Source organism: Arachis ipaensis, chromosome B8 (assembly GCF_059453495.1).
Source record: "Arachis ipaensis isolate K30076 ecotype BB chromosome B8, ASM5945349v1, whole genome shotgun sequence".
NCBI classification, from domain to species: domain Eukaryota; kingdom Viridiplantae; phylum Streptophyta; class Magnoliopsida; order Fabales; family Fabaceae; genus Arachis; species Arachis ipaensis.
Window position 1 is genome coordinate 136,125,031 of NC_142443.1, and position 12,245 is coordinate 136,137,275.

Genomic DNA, 12,245 nt, shown 5'->3' on the forward strand with positions numbered 1-12,245 from the left:
ATATTTAAATTTGTTTGTTTATCCCATTTAATTGTTCTTTAATTTTTTTTATCAATTATAGGGAGGAATAATACACACTCCTCAATTAAGAGAGCTTGCTGTGTCTCGATTCGTGAATTTGCTAAGAGAAGGAATATCTTACCAAATAAGATATTTTGGTGTTGGAAAAGAGTTGTGTAGAGATACTTGATCCACTTCTATTGGTAAGTTCCAACCAATATTTATTTCTAAAAACATTAGTGATGATATTTTTAATGGTATTTTTAATATTTTTTATTATTAATATATTATATGATACCCTGCATTGAAAGGAGATCTATCGGATACATTTACAATTTTTCTCAACCTAATTGATAAGACATTTCTCTTCATCGTTGAAGTTTAAATATCTGATAATCCACATTTTTCACCTTTTTATAAAGTTAAGAAGATGACTGATAATGTAGATCTCATAAATAAATTAAAAAAGGCTCACCCTATTCAAATTGTGAGTACAGTATAAGTATATTTTTTATTAAAAAATAATTTATTTTTTGCTTCCTTAGTCATTAGTAGTATCTAATTTATAAATAATAATTAATAACTAATTATAATTTTAGGATGTTGACTACACTGGTAGTTTGCTTCCAACTTCAAAAGCATTCTCAATCATTAAAGGGGAGGAAGTAGAAGGTGCTAAGGTATTTGTTCAAAAAATGAATTTTTTATTTGTTTGTTTTCTCAAAGTTAGAGTTTAATTTTATTTAAAAAATATTATTGAGATAAAATTAAAGGTGGGAGGAATGTCTTTAATTTAATATAGTATTTTGTACAGAATTTGTTGCTTGAATTCTCCAATAAAATTGTGGACAATGGTGAATCTGAAGTGTTGGAAAATGCTATTACACCACCCAAACGACTATCTTTGGAGTCGAAAGATTCGGAGGTGGAAGGAGAAACTCTAACTTACAAGAAGATCAAGATTGAGAATGAAAATTGAGAATTTAGATGTACATGTTTTAGAATTCCTTTTTAGAGTCTATCTAATAGAATAATGCCAAACATATGTTAAATTAGTTGAAACATTATTTTTTCTTGAGTTGTTATTTTTTTTTTTTTGTTCTTTTTTATTTTTATGTTTGGAATTTAGAATTTTTTTAAATATAAATTGAAGTTATTTAGTTATTACTTATGGTTTTATTTTTCAATTCGATTCATACCGTGATATTTTGTTAATTTCTGATTTAGTCTTTAATGTCATAACTCATAAAGTTATAAATTTCTCATATGAATTATTGTTGATACAATTAAGTTAGTTATTAATTTTTAATGTGTACTTATTTTTTTAAAAAAATCTAATTCTAATTTTGAATTAAAGTATTATGTTTAAAATTTTAAATTTAAATTCAAAATATACTTTTTTTTTTTAATTTTTAACTAAGCAAATGGGTTTAAGAATATTTTTTAAAAATTTATATAATTTATAAGAAAATATGCTAATTACAAAAGATTATATTAAAGTAAATAGAATTACCAATCTTATTAAAATGTAAGGTTATTTATACTATTAAAAAAATTTAATTTAACATTCCTTTATAGTTAATTCTATCTCTAATATTGTTCCAACAAAATTAAATTAATTTAATATTCTAAAAAAATTTAAATATTTTTTCTAAATTTATGTAATTTATAAGGTTATTAATTTTTAGATTGTATTTAATTTTATTTATTTTTATTGATAAATAGTAGGATTGATACTATTTATGAAGAAACTAAAAAAAATTATTTTTAAATTAACATATTCCTATATTTTTAATGAACAACGAGCATTTAATTAGGAAATTTTATTTAAAAATTTAAAATTTGCACTAGCTAATTAGGAAATTCTATTTAAAAATTTGAAATTTGAAATTCTAATACTAATTCCTAATTAAATGACTTCTTAACCGTTTCGATTTTTAAATTTAAATTTTTTTATTTGTCACATTTATAAATTTTCTCTTTACTCAATTTACATTGTTATATTTTAGATTATCTCTACATAATAGAAGTAATTTCATCTTTTTTTCTTTAAATATTTTTTCTAAATTTACGTAATTTATAAGGTTATTAATTTTTAGATTGTATTTAATTTTATTTAGTTTTATTGACAAATAATAGGATTGATATTATTTATGACGACACTAAAAAAAGTAGGATTCAAAAATTTAATTAAATCATGAAATATTAAGTTAGTTTTATATTTATAATATGAAATATTGTTGATATAATTTAGTTATTAATTTTAATATGTAATTATTTAAAATAACCTAATTATAATTTCTAATGGCTAATTTAAACACTTTGTTTAGACTTTTCAATTTAAAAAATATTTTTTTAATTCTTAAATAAGCAAATGTTTTTAAAAATATCTTTTTTATTTACATAATTTATAATAAGCAAATTTGCTAACTACAAAATATTAGATTAAATTGAATGAAATTCTTTATTTTTTTTAAATGTGAGATTATTTATACTATTTTAAAAAAATTAATATATATTTTTCTATACCTAATTTTTTTTCTATCGTACCTAAAAAATTGAACTAATTTAGTAGTTCAAAAAAAATGGAGAAATTTTTTGCTGGTGTGACACTAATACATTGAGTTTGAAAATTATTTACTTAGGTATCGTTATTAGAAATTTTTAAAACTTTATTTATAAATTATAAGTTATTTGTTTAGGTGGTTATCTTTTAAATTTTAAGTTATTTGCTGAAGTTGTTTTACTTAAATTGTTATTTTTTAAAATTTAAGTTATTTACTTAGGTTGTTAGTTTTAAATTTTTAAATACGCTTTCTTAAATTGTTATTTTTAGATATTTATATAATTTATAAGGTTATTAATTTTAAAATTATAATTAATTTTTTATTTTTATTGACAAATAATAGGATAGATACAATTTATGATAAAATTATAACAATTATCTTAAATTTCCCTCTTTTACTTTACAGCAGGTAATAATTTTAGTAAATTATTAAATATCACCCCCTTAAATAGTTAGTCTAGTTCTGCCCCTGTGACTGTGAGATTAAACTTATATTTATTTGAAAAAAGAAACTTTTGTGAAAAAATATATATTATTTTTCGTAAAATATATTTACGTAACTAAATAAATGAGAATGAAAAAAAAAAATTAAAGCTGCCATTAAAGTTAAACTAACCATTTAGTTATTTATTTATTGAGTAGAGATGCAGAGGAGTGAGGAGGTTGAATTCAAACAAGATAGTTGGTGAAATGGTTGGAAAAAAATAGAGAGAAAATGAAAACTACATGGATATAAATATATAACAAAATATAATGATTGATTTAGAATTTTTGATGGTATAGGAACAGAGAAGAAGGAGCAAATGTGCGTGGTAGGTCATGGGTATTTTGGCCAAATAAAATTCCATAAAATACAATATTTTTTATATATTATTTAGCTATTGACGAGTAATAAATTATTAGTTTATATTGTCTTCGTAATATTTTACTAAATTTGTTTATAAAAAAATTACAGAAAATCCGAGTGATAGTTCCAATGGTGTGCATTTTGAATCGGTGTTGTCGGACATTACAAATAGCAGCATCAATACAGGTTGATTGTTGGATGAATTTTTTTGAAACTTGCTTATGTGAATATACATTCACTTTATGTATTTTGATTTTTCTACCATTTATTCAATTATAAACTTTAACAGAAAATTTGTTCAAAACTAATGTCTCGAATTATCTTATTAGATAATAATCCAACACCATATCGACTAAGGTCTCTAACTACTAATCCACACTCTGTAGGTGAAAAAGAACAATGTGCCAATATTAATAGTATTAGTAATTCGGGTATCACACGTGGAGCATATGATAGCTCATGTCATCAGACAAGTCAACAACAGTTTCAACAAACATCAAACAATATCGACCAGTTACAAAGCCAGCGTATGTTAATATGCTTTTATTATTTAAAGACCAAACATTTAATTTTTCAATTGGTCTATTAAAAACAATCTTTGGTATATGCTATATAATTATTATAGATTCATTGGAGCACACAAATCGAATTAGATTGGCCTTTAGTGATGAGATTAACCTTTCATTTGTCTGGAGAGCAAAATATCATCCTTAAAGACGATGATGATCTTGAGAAAATCATGGAAAAAGAGGAAGAAAAATGTACTATGTTCTTAGCATGGATGGAGGTCAATAAAAAATTTGAATCAGGTCAAATTTTGACATATACTGAATTTTCAAATCAATTTGTTTATGATAGAGAAGCAAGGGAATGACATCCTCTATCGGGTACAGGTGATATTTATTATATGAGAATTTTGTTAGCTGTTCAGAGAGGTTGCAGAACGTATGAGTCTATTAGGACAATCAATGGAATTACATATTCTAGCTTCCAAAATGCTTGCTATTCTATGGGACTACTGTGCGATGATAGGGAATTCATTACAACTATTAATGAGGTAGCTGAACTTGCATCTGGTCATCAATTGAGAAAATTATTTACGATGCTACTGATATCTAATAGCATTAGCAACCCAGAGCGTGTTTGGAATTCAACTTGGACATTATTAGCTGATGGAATACTATATGATAGGAGAAAAGCTTTGAAAAATTAAGAAATTTTACTATGTCTTTTTTTATATCAAGATTGTATTCTCTTATTATTTGTATTTTTATTAATAATATTAATAGTTTTATTTTGGAATTACTTATTAAGTATTTCATAAAACCACCATGTGCTTTTACTAGGACTAAACATGACTGATGACGAATTGAAAAACTTCTGCCTTATTAAGATTGAGAAGATATTCAACAGCAATGCGAGATCTTTAAGAGACTATTAATCAATGTCATATCCTAAGATGTCTGATATTCGCCTTTTACGAATAAGCTAATAGAGGAGGAGTTAACATATGACACAAATGAGTTGACTCATACAAACTTATATACGGAACAAAAGATGACTCATGAGCAAATGTTAGTATTCGATGAGATACTCAATGCTGTTATTATAGACTCTGGTGGTTTTTACTTCCTTTAAGGGCATGGTAGGTGTGGTAAGACTGAAGACATTTATTTGGAATGGACTTTCTTCTGCTATTCGGTCTAGAGGAGAGATTGTTTTAAATGTCGCATCTAGTGAAATTGCGTCTTTACCCCCTACCTGGTGGCAGAATGGCTCATTCTAGATTTTCAATACCCATTACAATTACTGATGAATCTACTTGGCATGGCAGTTTGAAGGTTGAGCTGCTCATCCAAAGTAGCTTAATAATTTGGGATGAAGCTCCAATGCTCAATAAAATGTACTTTGAAGTACTTGATCGGACGCTCAGGAATTTTATGTCAGTTACCGATCAGCATAAGACACATCAACCATTTGGTGGTAAGGTTGTTGTTCTAGGAGATGATTTCAGATAGATACTTCTGGTGATTCCGAAAGGGAGTAAACACGATATATTGACATCAGCTATTAACTCATCCCATCTGTGGTCGTTTTGTAAGGTTCTGAAACTGCATACGAATATGAGGCTTCTAATGTCTTCTTCAGATCAAGATGAAGGTGAAATGAAGAAATTTGCTAATTGGATACTTGATGTTGGAAATGAAAATATTGGTTCTGTTGTTGGTGATGAATCAGAAATTAAAATTTCAGATGATCTATTGATTACAATTACTAATGACACTCTCTTTCATTTGGTAGACTTTGCATATCCAAATTTGTTGCAAAACATGTCAGATTACAGGTATTTTCAAAGTAGGACAATTCCTGCACCCACACTTGAGAGTGTCGAGAAGGTAAACGATTTTGTCTTGACAATCTTTCCAGGCATGGAAAAGGAGTATTTGAGTTCTGACACAACATGTCAAGCTGATGAGAATGAAGATGTACAACAAGAGTGGTTCACACCAGAGTTTCTAAATGACATCAAATGTTCGGGACTACCCAATCACAAGTTGAACTTGAAACCAGGAGTCACTGTAATGCTACTGCGAAACATAGACCAAACTTCAGGTTTATGCAACGGGACAAGATTAATAGTTAACGAACTTGGCAGCAACGTAATTGGAGTGACGGTAGTGACCGGTACAAATATTGGAGATAAGGTGTACATTCCAATAATGAACTTGATCCCTTCAAATTCAGGGTTGTCATTTAAGTTTCAACGGAGACAATTTCCATTAATAGTATGCTTTGCAATGACCATTAACAAGAGTCAGGGTCAATCATTATTACATGTAGGACTTTACTTGCCAAAATCAGTGTTCACCCATGGACAACTTTATGTTGCTTTGTCAAGAGTTAAGAGTCGCAGTGGTCTCAGGGTTTTAATTCTAGACGAAGACGGCAATTTAAAGTCATCAACAATAAATGTCGTGTTCAAAGAAGTTTTTAATAATATTTAGGTAAGAATAATATTATTTTCATTTTAATAGCATGTTATTATTTACACTTTTGTATAAATATTTACTATAGATATAACAAATTTATCTATAATTCTGTTTTCAGATTTGAGATGAAATGTGTAACAAGGAGCACAACATCATATGCCAATTACTTTTCTAATGAAGTTAGTAAGATACTAGGTTGTTGATAAATTTTTATTAGCCTTTTGATATAAAATTTAGTGTAAAATTGACATGTTATTATTACAGTTATATATGTTCTTATTTTTTTCATTTCTCCCTCCTTATGGTTCAAGAATATTATAGATTTTGAACTCTTCTATTTGCTTTTTACTTTGAATAAAGATAAAACAGCATATTCAGTACATTTATTATTTAATGACGATAATCGTGTTATACTAAACTCAAAAAATTTATAATTATAAAATATTATTTTTAATTTAACATATCAAATTTAAATATAAGCTCGTACATCGTACGTGTTTAATATTAGTTATAATATAAAATTTAAATTATAAAATTGTCTAATTTAATAAAAATTTTATAAAATTAGTTGATTTATTTAAAATTATAATATTAAAAGATTCTAAAAATTAAATCAAGAATCAAACCAAAATTTTCAATCAATTCTTACTATAAATTTGTTCTCTTTTAATGTTTGTCTAATTATATTTTTATTTTCTATTAAGTATTAAGTATATGGGTATTATAAAATTTGACAATAGATATATTTGATTTGGTCTTATTTTCGTGTATTGCACGAGTATAGAAACTTGTGATTTTGATCAATGTATTATTATTTAGTTTAGATTGGATTAGATTATTGGATGGGCCGTTTATGAATTTTATCTTATATTATTGAAGCCGGGCCAAAGATCCATGGAGATGCTAACCATGATACTGAAACATGTAACCTAAATATAAATAGAATGAGAAGGTAAAATCAAATTGAAACAGCAGCTAGCTATGCCGCCGACTGACCATAATGATGCGGAGAGGGAGGCGGCAAGAACGCGGCAGCTGGCAGATCTTTCGGAAGAGATGATGATGGAAATCTTGCTGAGGCTTCCGGCAAGGACGCTTGCTTCCTTAAGGAGCGTGTGCACTTCATGGAGAAACCTAATTTCCTCCCCTCCTTTCACCTGTAACCACTTTCGTCGTTCATGCTTACTTGATCCAACTTTGTCTGCGCCACGAATTGCTTATTGCACTTGGGCCTACAGAAATGACGTCAGATGTGGCAGTATCGGACTTGTCTCCGTACACTCAATCTTGGACAATCCTTCGGAGCCTACTCAAGTCGATTGCTTCACGGAACATTTCTACTACAAAATGGTTGGTTCTTGCAATGGATTGTTATGCTTGGTTGATGAACATGCCTTCAAATACATGCATGCCATCTTGTGGAACCCCTGTACCGGATTCACATTCGAATCTCCTGAAATCAGCGGCAAAGCCCGCTTTCGTGGCTTTGGTTACGATTATCTCAGTGACAGTTACAAAATTTATGCAGCTTTAAAGAAGCAAGGGCCATCTGGTTTTGAGTCTAGTACCAGAATTTATACATTTGGGCCAACTTCGTCATGGAGAAAAATTGATGATATCCCAGTAGCCCTATTGGGTGTCCCAAGTGACAACCCTAGTTGTGATGTTTATAGGGAAGGAGAATTTTTTGGTAGTAGCAGATTATGCACTATTAATTGGATTGTTAATCACGTGGTTCTTTATTTTGACTTGGCTAAAGAGACGTAAATAGATTTAGATAATTATTTTCCAAGGCTGTGCACTCACTTATGTGTCTTGAGAAACTGTCTTTCTATTTGTTACGAGCATAGGAGAAGAACACACGAGTGGATTGTGTGGCAGATGAAGGAATATGGAGATGCTCGATCTTGGACTAAATTGGCAGTGATTCCAGTCACTTATTTAAATCCATATAGTTGTTTACAACCTCTTTACATATCGGAAAGTGATGTTCTTTTGGCATTTTGTCTATTTTCTCGCATACTTTTGTGTAACTTAAATGATAGGAGCATAGAATTTCCTAAGATTGACGGCTTCGGTATGTGGGACGATCCTTCTTTTTATCGATGTATCGGGTTTAGGATGGCTTGTATCTACCATGAAAGCTTAGTTTCACCAAATGGTCTTCAAAGCAACTCCTCCAAAATGCTGCTGCGCCTCATCAAACCCAAACCCAAGCCTATTGACTCTTAAAGCTTGTTTGCGCCTTCGCTTTGTGAAGCTTTAATTTTCTAGTACTACCAACTTTGTTATTAATGTTATTGAATTTATTTATCTCAGTACTATATATGTTTATTTTTCAATTGCAATTTATTGCTTTAAGATAATTTGTTTGTTCTTCTTTCTGTTCTTGTCAAATAATTCTTTTTGCACTTTAATTTATGTACTGGTGAGAAATTATACTCGGTTTAAGACAAAAAAGCTGAATTAAAAAAAAGTTTGAAGGAATATTTTTTGTTGATGTAACAATCAGCTTTTTTTAGCTTTCTAATTTCTTCTTCAATATAATATAGTGATTATCCCACCCCATTCTTTTTAAACTCATTATAAGTAATGTATAAAAAAAATTTATAGCAAGGCTATTTAGTATTTAGAGAAAGGTCTTTTTGTTAAAATAATTAATGACTATTCATTCATGAAAAACAACGACATGTAAGAAATGGAATCTTCAAAGTGTAAAAGTATCATGAGGTTTTGAAGCATTGTAGAGAGGCTATTGATTCGAATCCGGTACCAAGGTGTAACAATACTCATTATATAGAGGTGAACGCGGATCATAATATGTTCAAATACTCAATTTCAAATTGTAGGTGCTTATATTATTGTTAAATTCTGGGTTACTGTATAAAAATAATAAAAAAAAGATAAGATTGCATTTGATTTCATTAAAGCTTGGACTATAAATATATGGAAGTTTAAGGATAAAAAGATGTTTTCAATGTCTCTTTTATAGTTTGATTCAACCTGTCTTTTAATTTATGTTTTCATTCCTAGTTTTCTATGTGGAGTGAGATGGTAATTCAAATTAAATCATAATCATCATAATCATAAGTTAAATCTTAAAACTCGATGGTTTGATTGCTGATGTGACATCCCCTCCTTTATTCTTGAGTTTTTCAAACCTTTTATTCCCTAATATTATCAATTTTTTTTATTTTATTCTATCCATATTTTCAATGCACATTTTGCTAAAAATTGATGTTTTCAATTTTTCTGCTTTTATTCAACATATCAAAGCAGATCTAGTTTGTTAATACATGTGTTACTGAACAGTGTTACTTTTATTTTATTTAACATATTCCCAGTCAATACATGTGTTATTGACCATTGTTATTTTCAATTGATTTAATGGTTTGTTTGATGTAAATAAATATAAATGAAATTCACAAATCACCCTCTGTATCTATTCTTGATTTCTTCTATTTTGCCTCTCAAATCCCAAATTAGTTTTTGCGTCTTTCTGGTTCTCTATGGTTGCATGTCGTGGTTGAACGGTTCCTCTTTTTCTGGCCTGTCCAATGGCCCCTCTTTTGTTATGTCTCGTCTTTTTCGCCTTCCTATGCCGCATCTCTTGGTATGTGCCATGGTTTTTGAACTTATTTTGTCGTGTGAGTTTTTGTTTTCATTATTTTGTTTAGTTGTTTTCTGTTTTGTTAATCTGTCATTTTCTCTATATCACATATTTGTATTTAATGTTTTCAATACCTGTGATGTGTGTTTGATGATGGTGATTATGTTTTGTTTTTTTTTTTTCTTTTATTGGTCTCCATATTCTATCATAGCTATTCATTTGTTTCGATTTTTGTCCTTTTTATATTTTGGAATTTCTATTCTGAAGTGGAGTGTACGAGTCTTGTCACGGTAAATTTTAAAAGTTTAAACTTAACGGTATTTGTATAGTTTTTTGGAGTGTTTGAGAATGGTTTAAATGATTCCAGAACGTTCTAAGATATCCTAGAAGGTTTCGAAATACCCTAAAAGATTCTAGAAGATCCTGAAAGGTCATAGAGTATTCTAGAAAAATGTAGATATATATAGAAGTATGAAGAGTAGTATGGAATAATCTAAAAGTATTTAGAGAAATTTGCTAGGATGAATATTTGCAGTGAAGGTTCTGGATAATCAATCTAGATCGTTGATTAGATTTAATTATAACTATCCATTGAGGAGGTGGATAGCTATAAATAGGAGTGAGAGTTAGAGTTTGAGTGAATGAGTCATTTGTAACAAAGTACTTGAGTAATAAAGTATTCTTTCCATCAAAACTTTCTATCTCTTGTATTCTCTTGTGTTTTTAGCTTTCTTGCTAAATATTGAGGGTTAAGCTGACTTGGTCTTAGCTCAAGAGGTTGAGTAAGTCTGAGTGTCGGTACAGTAGTGTTAGAGTGTGTCTAAGGCCGTGAGGATTTGACATCAGAGCAAGGTTTGAGAGGAAGTACAAGTGGTTTAATTTGTGGGTATGGCTTTTAGTGTAACCATGAAGCATGTTGAGTCTCAAAGGGGAAGGGATACTATTCATTCTCAATGGGAAAGCAAGAAGGTGCGCTCTTTAAGTGAGTCTAGAGGTAAAAACTCTAACTTCTTCTTAGAAGAGAAAGTTTCGATGTTAGAGAATGTTCTATCCTCTATGGATGAGCGCTTCCAAAGGATAGAACACGACAAGGAGACCCTCAAGACTCATGTATTGAAAGAACTAGATGTTTTCAAAGAAAGCATACTCCAAATCGAAGAGAAGTTTGATAAATCCTTGAAGCTATTCAAGGAAGTTCGAATTTAGTTCGAGGAGACAAAATTTCGACCAATCATCTATAAGGGAGACGACAAAGATTGATCTCCCAAAGGCAAAGGAGCTCAAAGGCATGAGGGACGTTCGAGAGGTGGAGAACTTCCTATGACAAATGGAGAGGTACTTCAAAAACCAAGGAGTGATCGAAGAAGTAATAAAGGCACGCACTGCCACTCTCTACCTTTCTGATAATGCTACTTTTTTGTGGAGAAAAAAATGCATAGATATAAAAAAGGTATTTGCAACATAGCCACATGGGAAGATTTCAAAAGGGAGTTGAAAAGACAATTCTTCCCTAAAAATGTGGTCTATGAAGCAAGGAAGAAATTGAAGGAGTTAAAGTCACAAGAGTACGATTAGCGACTACATAAAGGAATTTACTACTCTCACGCTTCAAATCCCTAACTTAGCATCAGAGTATACATTGTTCTTCTTCATTTATGGACTCTAACTTTGAGCAAAGCAAGAGCTACAAAAAAGGAATGTTAAGGATGTCGATAAAACCATTGTAGTGGCTGAATAGCTTACCGAGTATCATCAAAAAGACTCTAAACCCAAGTTTTCTTCCAGCTTATGTTTACTAAAGGTGAGAGAAACAAAAAAAGAGTTTTTCAACAAAAAAAAATTCTTCAAAATAAAAAAATACAAAAAGTCATTAACCATATATGGTCCCTAAATTAAAACTGGAAGCATTTGCAGTTTGAAGCACAAACTTATGCATGATGATGAATTGAATATTCTACATATAAAAACATCATTCATTTATTTTTCCTTCTTCTGCTTTCAGCTTTACACCAATATACCTCATACCAAAAGTAATTAAGTTAACTTCAAATCATATATAAGTTAGAAACACATTTAGATGGGATTATTCAAGCAGTCCTTTTCTAATCTTACACAGGTTTCTGTTATGAGTCAAAAGTCACAGAATCAAGCTCTAACAAAGCATTATGATTGTTGAGACTGTAATATAATTTAATTTCCATAACATACAACCTTTACCCAAACTATAGTAGT

The 12,245-nt window shown here is 29.4% G+C and overlaps 2 pseudogenes; both read left to right on the forward strand.

The window, feature by feature from the left end:
• The first annotated feature begins 5,137 nt into the window (after positions 1-5,137).
• On the forward strand, positions 5,138-6,418 carry LOC107611665 (uncharacterized; annotated as a pseudogene).
• Positions 6,419-7,288: 870 nt separating this feature from the next.
• Positions 7,289-8,724, forward strand: LOC107611667 (F-box/kelch-repeat protein At3g23880-like; annotated as a pseudogene).
• Positions 8,725-12,245: the final 3,521 nt, after the last annotated feature.